The 21,390-nt window shown below is 32.8% G+C and overlaps 1 protein-coding gene across 5 annotated transcripts in view; it reads right to left on the bottom strand.

Moving 5' to 3' along the window:
- The window catches only part of ERBB4 (erb-b2 receptor tyrosine kinase 4), a 1,327,834-nt gene that overhangs the window by 1,091,752 nt on the left and 214,692 nt on the right, over positions 1–21,390 (bottom strand). The gene's annotated exons all lie outside the window — the stretch shown is intronic.

The raw sequence follows: 21,390 nt of genomic DNA, 5'->3' as shown, positions 1-21,390 counted from the left end.
ATCATAAAAGAAAGATGAGGTCAAGGTTCAATAAGGGCAGAGGATAGGCTGAAATCTGGAAAACAAATGAAAATCAAAAATAGACTGAAATTTGAAATATCTAAGTTTTGGCATTGTTTATTTAAAGTTATGCCCTTCCCATGAAGAACAATAGAGAACCAATGTGCTCAGAATAATGACCTATTCTCATACCTATCAGATTAGCTATTATGACAAAAAATGGGGGATGGACAAAAATTAGGACACTAACATATTTTTGGAGTTGTGAATTGTTCCAACATTTGAAGAGCAATTTGGAATTATGCTTAAAAGGCTATAAAACTGCACACTCTTTGGCCCAGAAATACCATCACTATGTGTGTGTATCACAGAGTTCCAAAAAAGGAAGAGGGGGGAGAACTTATATATACAAAAATATTTATTGTAACTGAATTTTTTGGTGGCAAAGAATTGGAAATTGAGGAGATACACATCAATTGAGGAATGGCTGAACAAGTTTTGGTTTATGTGCTACAAGAAATTAAGCAGGATGATTTCAGAAAAACCTAGAAAGATTTATATGACCTGAAGCAAAGTGAAGTGAACAGAAAAACATACATAGAAATAGCAATATTGTAAGACAACCAATTTTGAGTTAAATATTCTTAGCAATATAATGAGCCAAACAATCCCAGAGGACTTACAATGAAAATTGCTATCCACTCAAGAGAAAGAATTGATGTACTCCAAATGAGAATTGAAGTATACTTTTTAAAAATTTTTCTTTATTTTTCTTGCTTTGGCTTTTTTCTTCTGATCTGTGTTTTCTTTTGCAACATGGCTAATTTGTAAATCTATTGTGCATGACTGCACATGTATAATCTCTTCCAAATTGCTTGCCTTCCCAAAGAGGGAAAAGGGAAGGAATGAAGGAGAAAATTCACAACTAAAAACTTTATTTAAAATGACTGTTAAAAATTGTTTTAGATATAATTAGAAATAAGATATTTATTTTGAAAAAACTCTCCTCCCCCACAAAAAATCATGACCTGCATTGATATAGTATAATAAAGTAAATTTTTCACAATACCCTCAAAAGGTGGGCAGAACAAGAATTTGTTGTCTCCATTTTAGAGCTGAGGGAAAAATTTCAGAGAAGGTAAATAACTAGCTTAAAATCATGTCACTAATATCTGGGACAAGATTTATTTCCAAGTGTCCTGACCCCAAGCACAATGCACTGTTGGACAATGCACTATTCCACCAGATCTAGAAATAAAAAGTAGAATGAAGAGCAGGTAAAAGCCATTTTATTCCCTCCTTCAAAAGTTGATAATGTTGACAATGCTTTTTTTTTTCCTGACCAAGTAAGAAAACTTTCAGTCATTGATAAACTTTCTTCATTACTTTTAAATGGAAAATCACAGCAGGGTTGGAATTTTAGTGTTCTGCAGGACAAGACAAACTGCCTTAAATCCTACTGCTGAATGGAATATCTGTGCTCTATAATGCTTTCTTTCAAATAAACCTTTATAATCATAATAAGGCTTAACATTGAATTACAACCATTCATTCAAAAGTTTCATATGTGAATGCTAGCCAGTATTACAGGATTTGTGTACTGGTAGGAAGTCCAAAGGTCACCCACTTGAATGCCTAATTTTACAGAGGAAGAAATAGATGCTAGAAAGACAAAGGGAATAGACCAAAGTTAAACAATCAAAGAGCCAAGATTCAGCCCTAGATCTCCTAACTCTTACTAGAACATTTTGTCTGTTTAGTCCATAGACCTTGCAGTAAAACTACAAGAGATTTTGTCTTCATTTATCAAACATAAGGTCTAAAAGCTTTCTCTGAACTAGTAAAAAAAAAAAAAAAAAAAAAAAAGGCAAACATAAGTTTCTCTATCTAAACCAAATTAGCTTCAGGTGAATCCTTTCTAATTCTAGTTGGTACAGTGTTATCACTCTTAGATGCAAATCCCCAGGTTAGCTGTCAGTAAGTTAGTTACTTTTCCATCTTTTATACTTGAAAAGAGTCAGATCTGCTCCAAGATTCTCTGTAGGAATGTAAATAGCCTAAAGTCATTTTCTTGGAATTAGTGTTGACCCCTCAAGGTTTTCTTCCTCTTTGTTTCTTTTGCTAAAGAAAGTTACTGCCTAGTAGAGGAAGACACATCAGTGAACTATGTCTCCTGACCTATCACATCCTGCATATTTCTATGTAATCCACATCAGGCTAAGACCAAAAACTACATAGCACAGATATAAGTGAACTGGTTTCTAAATTTTATTTTTACTTAGACAACCACACCTGGAAGATCCATAACTTTTATATGTCCTCAGAAATTTTAGGACCAGAAATTTGGAGTAGCCAGGAACTTCAGAGATTACCCAGTCCAATCACTTTATTTTATAGATAAGGAAACAGAGTCCAAGAGGCAGTATAGCTAAGAAAAGGGGCCATTTTTTCTGACTCTAAATTTAGCACTCTCCACAGCACAAATCTGACCAGCATTTTCACTGATCACTCCAAACTCATCAATAACACATGCACTATTTACCACTTAATTATCACTTGGCCTAATTATTCAAAGAAAGAAATGCAAGGAGGAAATAAAAGTGGCAGTATATTGCAGGTACTTATAATGGTTGGGGCAGCTAGGTAATACAGAAAGATTCCTCTTTTCAATTCAACTCCAGCCTCAGACACTTCCTAACTGTGTGAACCTAGGAAAGTCACTTAGTTTTGTTTGCCTCAGTTTCCTCATATGTCAAATGAGCTAGAGAAGGAAATGGCAAACCATTCCAGTATCTTTGCCAATAAAATCCCAAATGGAGTCACAAAGAGTTAGACATGACTTAAATGACTGAACAACTTACAAACAACAAGACACAAATAGTTAAAGTTAAAAATTGTGTAAAGAGGAATGAAGTGTGTACATTTTTCCAAATAAAATCAGGAAAAATATATAAAATCTAAGAAGAGAAAAACTCAGTCATGCTAGTAGTCATTTTGAATGTTTCCTACCAATTTATCCTATTGGGATTTTTTGTTTTCTTGATGAAATAAGATGGAGAATTTGCCACAATAGCTATTTTTTATTAGAACAATTTCTATTTGAGCAGTGAACTTTAGGTGGAGTCTTTTAAAACACAGTGAAGCATTAGTAAATCATATACTACACATTCTGTGACCCGAGAGATATGTGTTATTTTTGTAAATTAACCCTCAATGGTTTAACCTAAGGTCAAGTTTAAACTATCAGGTTTCAACTAATTGTAAATTCCACCTCAATAAAAAGTAACCCTCACCATTCATTCATTTACAGAATAATTGTGCACCTGACCAAGGTCAGAGAATTTTGATTCTTATTCTTTCATAAAATGAGCCCAACATTCAAAAATATACCTAAACTATGGGAAGTGTTCCCTGTAGGAAGTGTAATTTCTTTCCATTTCCATGGACTTTCAAGCGATTGAAATTTATGTTAAATTTCTTCTGCAAGATTCTTAATAAAAACTAAATTATTTGAAAAATGCATCCATATGAGTTGTCTATTTCCAACATTCTTTCATTTTGTGACTAGTGTTAGTATTGAATAATCTTCCCAGAGAATAAAATCATATGAATCAGAAGTTCAAACTTTAGGTTTATACATCTATCAAACATCATGAGCCAATGTACCAATCAAACAAAAATTATTTATTAAGCACCTACTACATCTCATGTATTGTGCTAACTGCTAGGTGAACAAATAGGAAACAATCCTGGAAGAGAATATGGAGCTGATTCTGTAGATCCACTAAGATAGTGTTGGATTTAGAAGACCTGACTTCAAATCCTGGCTCTATCATTTGCTAATTATATCACCTTGGAAAAGTTATTTAATATTCCTGAACCTCAATTTACTTCGCCTGGAAAAGAAAGACACGCTACCTCATTGAATACTATGTATTACACTGAATTGAATTGTATGTATTACAGCCTCCTCAAGAAAGGAGATTTAGTGTAAAAGAGTAATTAGAAAATGATAGGATGCTTTCTAAAACACAGAATTATGTAATGCAATAGAAAAGACCCAAGAAGTCCTTGGAGAAGTAAGGGAAATTGCCCATGGTCACACATTATTAAGGACATATGGTACATACAGAAGTAGAGGTTGAATCTTAGTTCTCTCATTGTGAGATCAGCATTCTTTTCATTTAAATCTGCTAAGGCTGCCTAATAGCTGGGATGATGATGATGATGATGATGATGATGATGATGATGATGATGATGATAATGATTAATTAGCGATTCATTAATTCTTTCTGGCATTGGGATCCATAGAAACTAATTACAGTGTTCAACAGCCGTAAACAGTTAATACAATTCTAGGTTCTCAGGAGTTCAGTTATTTCTTCCTGATAGATTCAAGACCAATGCTTTCCAAGAATCATTTTAGAGAAGAGAACACTACACTTCCCTACTCCAAATCCAGCCCTCTGTTTACTAGATCATCCAGTTGCTACAAAAGATCCTACTGATGATGTTTTTGTCTGATTTGTGACCATAATTTTTTAATAGTAGGAGGCTTCCCAAAAAGAAAAATCTCTCTACTAAATCCATATCAATTACTGTTTGATTATATGGTTCAGTGGATAGAATATTGATCCTGAAGTGACCTAATCTGAAATACAGCTCTAGATTCTTCCTAGCCATGTAACCCTGGGCAAGTTATTTTATCTCTGCCTGTCTCAGTTTCCTCAACTGTAAATGATGATAATAATAGCACCTACTTTATAAGGTTATTATAAGGGTCAAATGAGATTATTTATAATGTACTTGGCACAATACCTGGTACAAAATGTAAATTATTTTGTTGTTATTTATTATTACTGTCATTATTATATTTATATTACATTATTTATGTTATTAATAACATATATTATATTGCTATATAATATGCATTATATTATTGTTGTTTGCTGTTATTATTTTTATTATTTAGAAAGCTATAATCTAGAAAGTTATCTGGAGTACTGAGAGGTTAAATTATGTGCCATGGGTCAGAGAGTCAATATATGTCAGAGATTGGATTCCACCTTGTGCTCTCCATTCTGTCTCACTGTAAAAGCTTTCTAATTAAAGATATCATGGTTTACATATGCACAAATTAAATATCATTCTCCTGCTACCTCATTACTGTTCCTCATGCTTCCTCATTCTTTATTTGTTATTTTCTAAAAGGTCACTTGGATTGACTATCTGAATGTGAATATCATTCCCTTTGGAGTTCTTCAATATTTTCTCTTAATCCTAAGAACAACCTCATGATTATATAGGAATAAAAGGCATTTCCTGTTTCAACTAAAAAAAATATAGTCTCACTTTAGAACAATTGATCTCTTAGAAATAAAGGGTGAATAAAACCTCATTTTTTTTCCCATGGTGAATTCCTTATTCAAAAGACTTAAGTTCAAATCCTGATTCTGCTACTTAGTAAATATGGGACCCTGTGCAAACCAAGCCTATTTGCAGATCTCAAGCTTTTCATTTTTAAAATGGCGGGATTGGTCTAGATAATTTCTTGAGTCCTTTTTTAGCTTTCAGGTTTTAGGAAACTAATTCAAGAAGCAATCTGGATATATATTTAGAGTTAGATCTGACTGTGAGACTCTGGACAAATCATTGTACCTCCCTGGATCCTCAAGTGTAAAAATGAAGGATTTTTCCTAAGATCAGAGGTGTCAAACATTCTGAAGTTCAGCCTGCACCAATTTAAAATGTAATAGGGAAATATTTAACAAAATAATAAAAATGCAATACAACTTTTTTTTGTTCATTTGGATCTTACTCTTCATGAACCCATGGATCATATGGGCTCTTCTTGGCAAAAATACTAAAGGGGTTTGTCATTTCCTTCTCCAAGTGAGGCAGAGTTTAACTGACTTGCTCAAAATCACACAGTTACTAAGTGTCAAAGATCAGATTGGAATTCTTCCTGACTCAAGATCCAGTGCTCTATTCATTGAGCAACCCAGCTGCCTCTCCAACAGAATGTAAATAATGCTAATTAATGTATTTTTCTATGTGTTCCCCAAGGATCTTTATGAATGGCTTGGCATTCTCCAACATTACTGATCTAAATAAACTCCAAGATTCCTCCAAATCTCAATCTGTAATCCTATTATACCTACGATTAAAAATGTATTTTAAAAATATAATTCCCTGACTCAGTTTACTGTATCCTCATAGAATCTTTTTTCCAATCTAGGGAAAATATGGTTGCAATTATTCCCATTACATGTGAATTTCACTAGTATATTTCTAATCTGACTCATCAATAATCAACATAAAGTATTTAGCAACTCTATAGAACTAGAACCGTGTTAAAAGTTTTGAATATGCTTTCTATTTTATCAACAAAATTATAAATAACAAAAACATATGAAATAAATAATAAAATATATTCCTCCAGCCTGATATCAAGCTTTTATTAATTTTTGCCCACAATGCTTCAACTCCACATGTAACTAAGTCTACCAAAGCTTAAAATACCCATTTCTAGGAAATAACTGACTGTGAAATTAAAGTAAAGGAGAGAATAGAGTGAAGGAAATGGGAAAAAAGGGAGAACAAAAGCACTAAAAAGAGACTAAAAAAGGGAGAGGAAAGAGAATGGAAAGATGTTGGAAAGAGAAATAATGGATGGAAATAGGAAAATGATCAATTCAAAAGAGTGGAAGAGAAGTAGTTGGAGAGAGGAATAAAAGAAGTGAGGAGAGGAGAGAAGTAATGAAAGAGGGAAAGGAGAGAAGTAATGAAAAAGGAAATAAAGAAAATAGCTGTGGAAGAAGGGAGGCAAGGAGAGAGGAAGAAAAGGAGAGAAAGGGAAAATATAGGAGAGAAATTCAGAAATGGGAGAGAAAAGGAGGAAGGATAGATGGGGAAGAAAGAAAGACTAAGTTTGCCATTCTATTAGTGCAATGTAGTCATATTAAGTTAAATTATCTCTCTTCCATTTTTTTTCTGATGTTAAATGGAAATAAATAACACCTTATTTCCTTGTCATAATGAGAGAGATGAACTATAATTCATAATGTACCACTGCATCAAAAATAAATCCATGGAAGAGAGAGGGAATTTATAATAGGTTTTATTGTATATGGAAAGAGGTCAGTAGAATGCCTAGATTGCTGATTTTTTTATAAGCAAAAGACTTGGGGGAAAAACAATCCCTCTCAGTCAAGTATTAAGTACCTATAAAAGAAAACCATGACCTTAATAAGATAGTTAATTATTTTTCACAATTTTCATGTGTTGTATTGCACCTTACAACACAAATAGTGCTAAAAAGGTCATAGCAGATGCTTCATTTGGTTAAGATCTGCATACATTTGAATTGATAAGTATATTACAATTACAAGTATTTAAATGATGCATCCCTTTCTCCACATAAGAATTTAGATCTTAATTTAAGTTTTCATTTACCTTCAAATATGTTCATCTTTTTTTCATATTCTTCCTACTCTGTGGTAATTAGAGTTTTCAGATTCTGTGGAATTCATTTCTTAGAAATTTCTTCAAAGAAATTATAATTCAGGGAATAAAAATATCCACTGGAAACATCCACTTAAGTGATTGGATTTTGCATGTGGCTAAAGAACTACTACAGCTAAATGAATTGTCTTTATTGTAGGCAACACAGCAAACATTACAAGGAACTTCCCTTTTTAAAAAGATAATACACTCAACAGGGAACCAAATAGAGAAAATCTTGGAGGAAATATTTCACAAATGTCAACGTATCCTAGAGGATAACATTATAAGTAAAAATTTCTTATGAGACTTTAAAATAATCAATATATCATTGCAAAATCTGAAGCCAGAGGACCTGGGTTTGCTTCCCAACGCTATACTTAAAACCTGTGACTCTGGCTAAAGCCTCAAAATCCCTGGACTTCCATTTTTACATCTATAAAATAAGGGGATTGGACATATAGTTTTCTTGGGGTTTTCTTTCTCCCAGTTGTAAATCTGCAATCCTATATCTCTATGCCTAGGATTCTTAGTTAATTTTTAAAACAATATTTTAACAATCTTATTTAGGTATAATTAGATTCCTTTGTAGTCCCTTGAATTTTACTTTATAAATTTAAAAATACCATAGTCAACTATGGCACTTTATTTTGTAATGTCTCATATTCAGAGAGACTAACGCTGATAAAGCATTGGAGCTTGGGAGTTCTTAGTTGCAGTAGGCAAAAAGCCAACTAGATGTCTGAACTAAGTCTGGCACCAATATGGTGAAGCCCCAGGATGCCTAAGGAGGCTCCAACCAGCTCAAATCAGAAACATGGAGCAGATTAATGTTTCTGTGTCAATCCTATTGGGATCTGGCCCATGAATGGCCATCACATTTCCGGCCTAGGAAAAAAAGTCAGACAGATAAAGAGATAGACTGTCAGACAGACCACGAGACATAGATAAATAGAATTATGCTAAATAGAGGTATCTAGCTTTACCAGGTTGGGACAGGCGCCCATGGCACATACACCAAAAAAAAAAGAAAAAAAAAAAAAAAAAAAAAGCTAAGCATCTGCTCAATGCCAAATATAAATTGGTTATATTAGCATGAAAGCATATCAGGAACTATTTCTCTTTAATTCATCACAAGTCAATGATTCAATGGAACCAATGATAAAATAATTATGAAAAGAACTGTTATTTGGAAATCTGCAACTATTAGATAAAAATCATGTGTTCAATTTAATACACATTTAATGTTACCCATTGGGTATACATACTGAGATTAATTGAATGAACATTTATTATTTAGCTTGTAAAACAAGCTTTTGGTTAGAAATCAAGGAAATTATTTTCTTTATTTTCTAATTTATGAATGAAGAAAGAAATATAATTTGTGTTTCTCTTAAGCAATCAAGAATCTTTTCTTACATCACTTTAACAAGTGTGGGAAAAATTTATGCTAGCTGTTTGCCTTTTTGCTAGGCAGTCTTTCCTAAGGCTCTGTGCCCTGTTCCTTAACCATTCTATGTTAACTATAATTAAGAGTCCTTATATCCCCTACCTTCCCAGACTCCTCCCTGAAAAGAAGGGTCAAGCAACCATGGCTATATTTCTTTCTTTTTATCTATCTATCTATCTATCTATCTATCTATCTATCTATCTATCTATCTATCTATCTATCTATCTATCTGCAAGCCACAGACTTCACCCTTCCCCATAATTTTGCAATGCTTTTTCTTGACATTAGGGATAGACTATCCTGGAAAATTACAGAGGATAACCTGGGCATTCAGGGGACATGGCGAAATGTGAAAATACTAAATAAATGTGGAAGCAATGTAAATGAACACAGAACCAGGAGTTGGAACTTACTTTCTAGTTGAATATCTTCCACTAACTAGTTCTAAGAAACTGGGGGAAAAAATCAGTTTCAACCTCAGTTTCCTCATATGTAAAAAACAAAATGAAGGGTAAATAGACTAATTGCTAATATTTCTCCCCATTTTGATGTACATAACAAAGGGGCATTTGGTGGATTGGGAAGTTTGTTGTTGTTTGCCCATTTGGGATTTTCTTGAAAAAATATATGGAGTGATTTGCCATTTCCTTCTCAGATTCATTTGGATGATGAGGAACTGAGACAAATATGGTTAAGTGATTTGCCCAGGATCACACACCTAGTAAGTGTCTGATGCTAGATTTGATCTCAGATATTCCTGACCTAGGACCAGCATTCTATCTACTGGGTCACCTGGTTATCCAGAGGTTAGGAAGATATACAGTGATTTTCTGAAACCCTGAACAGTGTGTATGAAAACAAAGAGGCTTTCCTAAACTGTTAAGCCAGAAGCAGAAAGCAGTCCAAATTTTTAAGTTAGTACTTAGCAAAACACACACACACACTGAATACCTATTTTAGCTTTCCAATTAACATTACACTGCTAATCTATTTTATAATCAGTCATCATTTCCTGATATAAAATTAAATCTGAACGCTTGAGTCCACAAGACTATCTCTTGTAGGCTATTTTGTATGAAAGTAAAATACACTGATATTTAAAGCAGATTAAGCCTGAGAAGGATGGCTAGATGGTGTAATGGATACGGCATTAGCTTGGAATCAGAAAGACTCAGATTCGGGAGTTCAAATCAGGTCTGAGACGTACTAATTTTGAGCTATTATCATTAAATCAGAGGCTGTTCCAAAAGTGGTATCAAAAGAGTATTTAAAAATCAAATGGAAAAATTAAGTATCTCTTTGATTTATCACAGTATCACAGCCTAAATTGTGTTTATTCAAGCTAGTGCCTTACAATAGAAAGAATTGCAGTTGACAAAGCTTAGTCAAGTCATTTAACACTGTTGTCTCAGTTTCTTCATCTATAAAATGAACTGCAGAAGGAAATGGCAAATTACTTCAACATCTTTATCAAAAAAAAAAAACAACAACAACAAATAAAGTCGCAAAGAGTTGGACATAACTGAAATTACTAAACACTAAAGTGAAATTACTAAAAAAGAGAATAAATAGAAACTTGTTCCATTTCTGTTTAAGAAGAATCCTAAAATCTATAGTAATCTAGCATTTGATAAACTCCAAAACTCCATCTTCTGGAATAAGAACTCACTATTTGACAAAAATTGCTGGAAAACCTGGAAAATAATGTGAGAAACTCAGCATAACCCTATATCCCATACCCCATAACAAAATAAGGTGAAAATAGGTACATGATTTGGATATAAAGGATGATATCACAAATTAGGAGAATAAGGGATAATTTACCTATTACATCTTTGGAGAATGGAGGAATTTAAGACCAAAGAAGAACTAGAGAACATGATGAAAGGCAACATGTACAACTTCAATTACATTAACTTTAAAAGTTTTTGCATAAATAAAACCAACAGAAACAAAAGTAAAAAGAAAGTACAAAGCTGGGAAAAAATTTACTTTCAGTGTTTCTGATAAAGGTCTCATTTATAAAATATATAAAGAAGTGTGTCAAATTTATAATACAAGTCATTCCCCAAATGATAAATGGTCAAAAAATATGAACAATTAATTTTCTGATGAAGAAATTAAATCCATCTATAGTTATATGAAAAATGTCCCAAATCACTATTGATTAGAGAAATTCAGATTAAAATAACTCTGAGGTACTACTTCCACCTCTCAAGTTGGCTAAGATGACGGGAAAAAATAACAATAAATGTCAGAGTGGATATGAGAAAACTAGGGCACAAATGCATTGCTGGTGGAATTGTAAAATGATCCAATTATGCTGGAGAACAATTTGGAACTATTCCCAAAGGTCTATAAAACTTTGCATACTTTTTGACCAAGCAGTGCCCTTACTGGGTCTGTATTCCAAGGAAATATTGAAGGAGGAGAAAGGACCCACATGTGCAAAAATGTTTGTAGCAGCTCTTCATGTGGTAACATTGAATTGGAAAATGAGTAGATGTCCATCAATTGGAGAATGGCTGAAGAAGTTTTGATATATGAACATAATGGAATATTATTATCCCATTAAAAATGATGAACAAGCTGATTTTAGAAAGGTCTGGAAAGATTTATTTGAATTGATACTGAGCGAAACAAGCAGAACCAGGAATACGTCATACACAATAACAGCAAGAATGTGCGATAATCAACTATGAAAGATGTGTTCTTCTCAGTGGTTCAGTGATCCAAAGCAATCCCAATAGACTTTGGACAGAAAATGCCATCTGCATCCAGAAAAAAGAACTAAAGAGACTGAAAGTAAATCAACACATGCTATGTTCACTTGTTTTTTTCTGTTTTTTTTTTTTTTTTAAATCAATACCATGCTTTTTCCTTTTGCTCTGATTTTCCCCTCCCAAAGTGCATCATAAAGCAATCATCATTAAAAATAAATAAATTTACTAGGAAAAAAAGAAGAATTTTAAGTCTTAAGATTTAGACAAATGAAAGTATTAAGCATATTCTATGGGATGCTGGTCATGGCCATCTTTGAATTGTTGAACAGCATTCTTGAGACTTAAAACTACAAACCAGAGCTGAACCATAAAAAACCTAAATTTATTTTAATTTTTTAAAAAAGCCAGTATACTCCTTCTGCTTACTAAATTATAGGAAATATATAAAATAAATCCAACAATACTAAATGAATGCACCACTTCTCTTCCATCTTATCTGGTACATAGAATAAAAATTTAAGTCAACAAACAATCTCAGAAGTAATTTAGTCCACCCCCTTCTTCCCAATTTTACAGTTTAGAGAATGAATCAGATATTTGTAAACCAAGGTTCATGCCCAGCTTTTTCAACTGCAACTCAGTTGTCTTTCCACTATAGAACATTAAGTTGAATAAACACAATTTAGTCTGTGATTCTATATGATAACTAAGGAGATACTTTATTTTTATCATTATTTTGATTTTTAAATGCTATTTTGATGCCACTTTTAATTTATGATTTAATAATAATAGCTCAAAAATAGATAGTAATTACCACATACCAAGCACTGTACTAAGCTCTTTACAATTATTATCTCATTTGATTCTCATAACAACTCTGGGAGGTAGGTGAATTATTATCCCCATTTTATAGAAAAGGAAACTGAGGCAAACTATAGAAGACAGACAAGCTTTCTCTTTAGATCATATCACAATTCCTAGAATTGTGCCTAGATTGTGTGGATATTAAAGTTTTCAACTTCAAAACACTGATGTTTTAAAATAGTAATCGCATTCTCCAGTGATTATTGCCACAACTAAGCTTCATTTAAGGATGGAGGTTTCTTGCTGAACTGAGGCTTGAGTATAATACAAAGTATGCTTATAAAAACACTATCACTATACCTAGAAATCAAAAGGAAAAGCAGAATACATTGAACAGTCTACAAAAACATATGATACTGTGCAAATGTGGCACCTATCTTGATATGAGTTTTCCTATATTTATTGTGGGAAAATACATGATTTCATTTTTAATTCAACTATCGGGTCCTTTGCGAAATTCACATTGTCTTGAATTTATCTAAATAGATAAGCTCAACTTTTCTATAACATTGGGGGTTCTATACAATTTTGATTTTAATTTTAGAAACACATACTTATGACTAGAGATAGCCACTTCTTTGTCAAGGCAGATAAACTGTACTTACAGCCAAGAATATCAGAGCACTATTTTTGTCATATGCTTATCAACATTTAAGTCATCACCATATAGCAACAGAATGCTTAACAAGTTCATTTTATCTGCAGTTCCTAATTATCCAATATCTATTTTTGTATTTCCTCAGAGAGGGAAAAAATAATTGAACCAGTATAGAAAGTGAAACATACTCTTGTATATTCCCATCTTTAATTTGAATTAAAACTGTTAGAGTGATAACCAAGAACAATGCCAGTTACTTTGAAGTTGTAGCAATCAGTAAAATACAACTTACCCTAATAAAACTGATTTTTCCCAAGGACATTTGTTACATTTTTCCCCTAAATATTTCTATTATTAAGTTTAAGAACATCGTTAAAGAACCATGAAACTAACTAGGTGGGTAAACATCCAGAATAAAGTATATTTTTTTAATTTGTTGCCTTCTTTTTACAACATAATAGGTTTTTTGATTGGCACTCCTTGTTAGTGAAAATAAAATCAAGTGTTTCCTGATATATGAATTAGCTTGGCTGGCTGTTAGCTAATATATGAATTCATTTGGCACAGTGTTATCTATATGCACTGTATCAGATAAAACTGAGAGCTAACATTGTAAGCCACTGTGTTTGGAAAAAAATGTCCTGGCAAAGTTTTGAAAAGCATTGGCCCACAGCAGAGGTATGGGCAGATATCATAATAAATTAATTCAACTTACTTTAATTATTTGAAAGGCCAAAGAGAAACAAAGAACAACAACAACAAAAAAGTAATCTCAGGAAGTTATGCCCCATTTTACTAAGAAAGTGACTATTATTAGTCTTTATGGATGAATAGTTGTGAACAACTTCTGCATTTGTAATGATGGGAGTATCCATACCAATGAAACCAAAGATCCAGGGCAGTAATTATGTTATTTATGAATCTACATTACTGATTCAATTACTTTAGAAAAATACTCTGTTTAAGCCCCCTTTTATGGGGAGTATGATATTGTGGGCATAAAGCACTGAACTTAGAATCAAGAAGGTTGGGTTCATGTCTTACCTCAGTCACTAAAAGCAGCCTGAGCCTAGGTAGGCCCACAACCTCTATTAGCTTCAATTTCTAATCTCTAAATTGAGGAGGATGGGCAAGAGTCTAAAGTCCCTTTAATCTATAAATCTATGATCCTATGAAATATCCATGTATTTTGTAAAATCATAAATCTCCGTCCAGTTCCTTATTTTTAGTATTCATTTTATTAATTATTCATTCAACATATATTGTGGAATTTCAAAATGATTTCAAAAGATGCCTACAAGATTTCTATCAGAATCATGTTTCTCAAACTGAGGAGTCAGAACCTTTTAGGAGGCTCATGAAGGAGTTCTGATTAGTAATAATGACTTTAAAGCTGAGCACTTAAATCATGTTGTTACTGGTGAGTTGTTTCAGTTCTGTCCAACTCTCTATGACCTCATTTGGAGTTTTCTTGGAAAAGCTACTGGAGTGGCTTGCCATTTTATAGATGATGTGAATTGAGGCAAACAGGGTTGCACAGTTATTAAGTGTCTGGGACTGAATTTGAACTCATGGAAACAAATTTTCTTGATTCATGGAATCATTCAATGGAATTCCAATGGATTCAATGGAATTCATCGTACCACCTAGTGGCCCGCTAAATCATTGCATCATTGAAAATGATGAAAATAAAAATAAAAAAAATTAAAAAATAGAAGACAATGTCCTATCAAAATGTGAACTCACCACCAGGAGGATTGTTACTAACATTAGGAAAGGCACATGGATATGGTCATTCATTCTTCTCTGTGTATTTCATCTTTGCATATTGTCCAGTCAGCTTTTAAGACTTGCCTCATGAAGGAAGGAACTAATAGTAAATTTTCTTATTTAAGACTTTTAAGAAAAGAATAAGAATTATGAAACAATATGGTTCAAAAACTTTATTTATCATTGCTTTAAGCTTATGTTATAATTCTAATATTTTCAAATGAATCCTTCTGGGACTCTCAGTAGATTCCACTAAATTCAAGCACTTTTGTTTCTATCACTTTATTGTATATCCCATTTTCAAATCTGTCAAGTAATATAACCTTCCTTGGCAACCATTTTAGGGCTACCATCCCACCTCTTCTTTGTTTTGCTTTGTTTTCCAGATGTGATTTTATTAGCATAAACATCACTCTGTGAAGGAACGCTCTCTACCAGAATAGATCCTCAACTGTCAACTGTGTATATAGCAAGCACTTAAGCTTGGCCAAGGGTCACAAAGCCAGTACATATCAGAGGTGGTACTGGAAACTAGATAGCCCTAACTTTGTCCCAGACCCCCTATCTACTATACCAAGTTGCCACTTTAAGAACTGCTGATAATAATAGTATAATCCATCCACTTAAAAGCAAGACTAATTCCTGAATCAACAATCTTAATAAAAAGAGGTCAGATAAGAAAGAAAAGAAAGAGAAAGGGGATCATGTTGGAAAAAGGAAAAGAGGAAAAAAGAAAAGAAAAGGGGTGAAGGAAGAGAGAAGGGAAAGAGGAAGAGAAAGAAAGGTACTATGCCAAATACATCTGGACTTCACCACTTCTCTGCAAGATAGTTGTTATTATTCCCATTTTAAAGCTGAGGAAACTGAGGCAGATTGAGATTAGGTCACTTGTCAAAGGTCACAATCCAGCCATGTCTGAGGTCACATCTGAATTCAGTTCTTCCTGACTCTAGAATCAGTACTTCATCCAAATTAGCAACTCAGTTTCCTCAATATAACTATCCAAGTTAAAATTCTGAGTTATTACCTTAGACTCTCTGACCAGATGAGTTTCTTCCAAATACCTCAAAACTTCCACACCGGAAGCACAAAGACACAAAGTGCCATTTCTTCTGATAATCTAATAAAATAGGAAGCACCTGTAGCTCTTCTAATCTCATTCCTAGCCTTTCATCAATTGCACCTGTATACCAATAAACTGAATAGGTACAATGATATTTGGTATGAATGAATAGTACAAGACAGTTGCAAATAATCAATCAATTCCAGATAGCAGTGTGGTATAATGGAAACCAACAAATATGGAATCAGAAGACCTAGATTCAATCCTAGTCTTGGCATTAATATTTATGTAATTTTAGTAATTTCTTTTCTCTAAAAAGAAATAATTCACTACTTATTTGGGATATTTTTGTAGGGAAATACTTTGTAAACTTTAAAGTGCTTCAAAAATATGATATTTGTTATTATTAATAATATCAATAAGAATTTGTTATGATTATCATTAAGAAAAAATAATCCAAATTATCAGAATGACAAATTCCATTGCAGGAAAGCTCTGGAGGAAAAATAAGTGTATTTTTAAGCATAAAAATTAAAGGAAACAATGGCGAGAGATCATGAATACATTTGGATGGGAGTAGTTTCAAAAAGTACATGGCAGATATATAAATCGTTGATCGTAGGCCACAGATTTTTTTTAACCTGAGGTATAGGAACTCAATTTTTTTTAATATTTTGATAACTATATTTAATCTTAGGCATTTAGAAACATGATTGTGAAAAGAAATCCAAAGGCCTCACCAGACTGCCAAAGGGAACCATGATGTAAAATGTCAAAAATCCCTAACCTGAGATTTTACCTATTAGATAACCAGTATGTCTCAGGGTCACCAGTCCCAACTCTTTCTGTGAGTAATTCTGTGCCTAAAACCATTGAATGTCAAGCTTTCGCCTTACCTGTCTTTAATAAAGACTGAAGAACCCATCTGTGTAAAGTGTAAATCACAGGTAGCAATTTAATGTAATAATTTAGCTCTCTCAAGGAAATATTCATATTAACAAACCTGCAAGATTTCAAATGTTAAGCTCCTCTAGGTAAGATTTCAGACACTAAGCAGATGGGATGAGATTTGAGAGAGACATGGGAGTTTTTGTGCCCTTCCCCTTGAAATCACAGTTCAACAATAATATAAATAACCTGAAAGAACTATCACCTATCCTGTCACCCATGATGCCTAAATTACCATCAGTTAATTATTTACAAACTGAGAAAATAGAACCCATTAAGTTACAATAACATTGTCAGTCATATAAGTTCTATAATACAGTAACATCAAAATAATGATGTTTAATAGTTTAGATGATATTGCTGATTTTTAATATACACTGAATAGAAATAATTTCAATAATTATATACATTCATGATCTTAAATCAGTAAATACAGAGAGCAAGTAAAAGAAAAACAAAATGATTTTTAGAAATGTCTATATTAGTAATCAGATTGACTTTTTAATATTAGGTTTACAATTCTTATAATTGAATTCCAATAGAACATAGTATATTATAAACTATGACTCCAGTCAAATGTGCTGGCAATAAAGAGATATAATGTCTTGACCTAAGATCCTCGAAGATTTTCTAGAACAAAAGTTCTTAACCCATGGGGTCATGACTCCATATAGAGTCACTTAATTGAATATGGTGGTCCCCGAAAATTGGTCAACAGTAAAAAAAAAAACAAAAAAAAACTATCAAATATTCCACCAAGATTTAATTATTTAGACAAAAACACAAATATCATTAGTATTCTAATTTGATTTCATCTTTTATAAAGGGTAGAAAATTATATTTATAGCAAAGAATTGCTTTAAAATAAATTTCTTTATGGTTCATTGATTTGTATGCCTATTTTATATCCTGCATACCTGGAATCAAATAAAAAAAATTGTGAGTGAAAAGTAGTCCTGAATGGAAAAAGTTTAAGAATCCCGGAATTAGAATTCAGATAGCAAAGAAGAAAGTTAATATCAGCTTTTAGGAGGGCATATGAGGGGGTTAATCTATAAATCTGTAGTTGGCATTCAATCATGTCTGACTCTATGGCTTTTTTGCGGGGGAGGTTCTTGACAAAGATACTGGTTTGCCATTTCCTTCTCTAGATCATTTACGGGTGAGGAAACTGAGGTAATTAGGGTAAGTTACTTGTCCAAGGTCACACAGCTAGTAAGTCTGAGACCAAATTTGAATTTAGGAATATGCATCTTTCTGACTCCAGGCTCAGCATTCTATCCCCTGTGCTACTTTGGTGTCCAATATATAGATTAAGTTGCTTCAAGTAGGTGAGCGATTTGCTGTCAAGATAATTGCCATTTTGTTCCTCTTCTACTTATTTCACTACATTACTAATGCTAACCATGAGGAATTTTCCCTCAAATGTGAGTTTATAAATCAATTACCTTATTACTTTAATACTAGAAAATAAGTTTCAAGAGAAAACATTTGGATATTAACTTTAAAAAATACCTACAGTAAAAATAATAAAAGTTATCTGACTCAATATTCTTCTGTTTAATAAAACAGATAGTATAGTAGAACATGTGGATGTATCTTTCTTCATTTAATGAATTCTTCCATTAATGCCCCTCAAAATAAACAGTTATATGGCTCTTTCAAAGACACTAAAAGAAATGTGTAAATGGAAGAACATTAAAGTAAATACAATTTTCATCAAATTGATCATTACTATGTCCTTGACAAATAAGACATTATTCTGTTCTATCCCAAGTGAATCTGAGTAATAAAAATTAAAACAATATGAAAGTGTATGACACTTCCCCTCCTCTCAAAAAGGAGCAGATCCCATCAATAGATATTAAATACACAGGAAAAGACAGAAGCATTGGGGGTGGGGGGAAGGAAGAGATTTCTCCAATATGGAGCAGCAGACCTTCTTCCATAATGTATCATAGAAATCCTGGGGCAGTTTCAGAGGCACACTGCCAGAGATGACTGCTACTATATTAGAATGGAATTCCTCTGGCAACAAATACGCAACCTCAAATCTTTAATGATTTCGTGACTAATAAAAAGCCAAGGTGGGTATCGGTCTCCAGAGATTTCTCCCCGACAGATAGGAGCCCAGCTGGAGATCTCACCACTGTTAATTGTGTCTAGAGCCCTCTAGAAATGTTTGCTCCAGAAATCTGTGGTTGGGTAGATTAGAAGCAAGGACATCACTAACAGATTGACACTTACTGCTTCACTGATGTTAAAACAGCTGTAACATAAACCAAAGCTCACAAATAAAGTGTCCAAAGTAGGAACATCATACCATGCAATACTCTAATCTAGAAGATAGAAGCCTGGTCCTTTTGACAACTCAAGTAAATCAAAATTAAATACATGTACAGAATGGAGTAGAGTAACTTTACACTAATATTTTGCATAAATGTCAAAATAAGCATTACTTAAAATAATTATATTAAGGAAATATATTTAGTTTTAGATGTTTTTTTCTTTTTTTTCCTTTCTTTTTCTTTTAAACTTGCTATACACTGACAAACACTTCTCCTTTCAGAATCTTTAAGAGACTGGGATCAACAAGCAACAAAATGGACATCACCAGACAGTTTTAGATCAATGAACAGACATGTAATTTATAAATTACTCTACTGGAAAGTGCCTTAAACAGAAATATGAACCATCAAATGAATCACAGTTGGCCCTTGTCAAATAGCGTGAAGAATTTTTAAGGCTGTTAGGCCCTGTAAATTCAAATTGGCCAAGACCTTGGTGTCCTCTGGAGAAACATTTTCATTCTAATTTCAGGTAAAACTGAATTTAGGGGATTTGGCTACATTTGATCATAATCAGCACCATTTAACATTTATGGAGCACCCCAACTACGATAAATATAACAAAGAATAAACAGAAGACATGGCTCTTGATTTCATCCTCAGCAGAGCTGTGTAACATTAGGCAAGAGACATGCAAAGATTTTTTTCCAAATGAGCCAGATACTCTACATTTTCTGATAGTCACCTGTGTCTCTTCCCTGTCATAATACCTTAACCCATCAACTTTTCCAGCAATAACATAGATATTTATATTACATACTGAAGAGGTCAAACTGTTATGTACTCTTTTCTTTTCCTGAAATGAAGTTAACAAAGAATGAGTTCCTTTCTGTCATATAATTTTCAACAGAGGGTTGAACAAGTGCCATTGTCTACTTTATGTAAAGTGATAATAGACTGCATAATACACAAGATATTTGTTTTCTGAATACCATGAATAAATTTAAGCCCCCTCAATGTTGCTATAAATTAAATATATCAGACAATTTCCTATTTAAATAAAAATTTCTATACATTTTCCTTAAATAATCTTTATTATTAGAGGGAGGAGTTTTGTAAGAGAATAATTGCCTATTAATTTATACATTAAGGCCAGGTAAAGTAAATAATAATACCTGGCATTTATATAATGCTTAAAGGTTTGCAAAGGACTTTGTAAATATTATTTTACTATATCTTCACAACAATTCAGAGATAAAGAGACTATTATAATCCTCAGATGAGGGAATTGAAGCTGAACAAAGGTTAAATATCCTGCCCAGGAATGCACAGCTAGTAACTGTATGAATCTCTGATTTGGAACTCAGGTCTTCCAACTCCAGACCCAATACCCTAAGCATTGTGCCACCTAGCTTCCAAGTAAGAAAAACTAAATATGCTTGTTGTTGGTTTGTTTTAAGGAACTTTAAATACATTTCAAATACCTTCCATTTATTTTGGTGCTATGACTTCATGATCACAACATCAGCTTACAGTACAATATGATCTAGAATTTTTTTTTCTGATGCTGCATTTTTTTCTTCTCAGGAAATGTCAAACTCCCTTCATTTGAAAAGGCGTTTTGAAAAAATTGCCATGAAATGAGTGTCACAAAAAGGGGTCTAATTGGATGCTAACCATTTAAATATTTATAACTCATAATGTTATTCAAATATGTCACCACAGTGGAGAAAAAATGGGAAGGCTGAGTTTGAATCTAGGTTGTGGAATTGTGGAAAAGTTAAATATTTTCAGAATTTCTGGACAAAACAAAAAAATCTCTATCATGCCATGATCAAAAGAGACCAGCATCTAACTGTGCCATCTGAATATTATCCCTAGTCTGTCATATAAGGTGTAAGAGATGGGAAAAAGAAAACATGGTAGAGAGAAGTTAACGGAGTTTAGAAGTATGAAGTTTGAATTTCATTTCATAGAGCAAATAGGTCAAGAAAGTAAATTATTAATCCCTAATCATATAAGTTTTAAATGACAAAGCAAGAATTTTAGCTCCAGTGTTTTGACCCCAAATCCAGTGATTTTATAGGTTTCTTGACTATCCATAATGTCAAGAATCAGAAAACTCCTTAGTTGAAGACATAGATTAGAAACAATACCATTAAGTTCTATTTACCTTTTCTAAT

This window comes from Sminthopsis crassicaudata, chromosome 3 (genome assembly GCF_048593235.1).
Source record: "Sminthopsis crassicaudata isolate SCR6 chromosome 3, ASM4859323v1, whole genome shotgun sequence".
NCBI classification, from domain to species: domain Eukaryota; kingdom Metazoa; phylum Chordata; class Mammalia; order Dasyuromorphia; family Dasyuridae; genus Sminthopsis; species Sminthopsis crassicaudata.
Note: the sequence above shows the minus strand (reverse complement) of the source record. Positions and strands in the feature narration are given on the sequence as shown.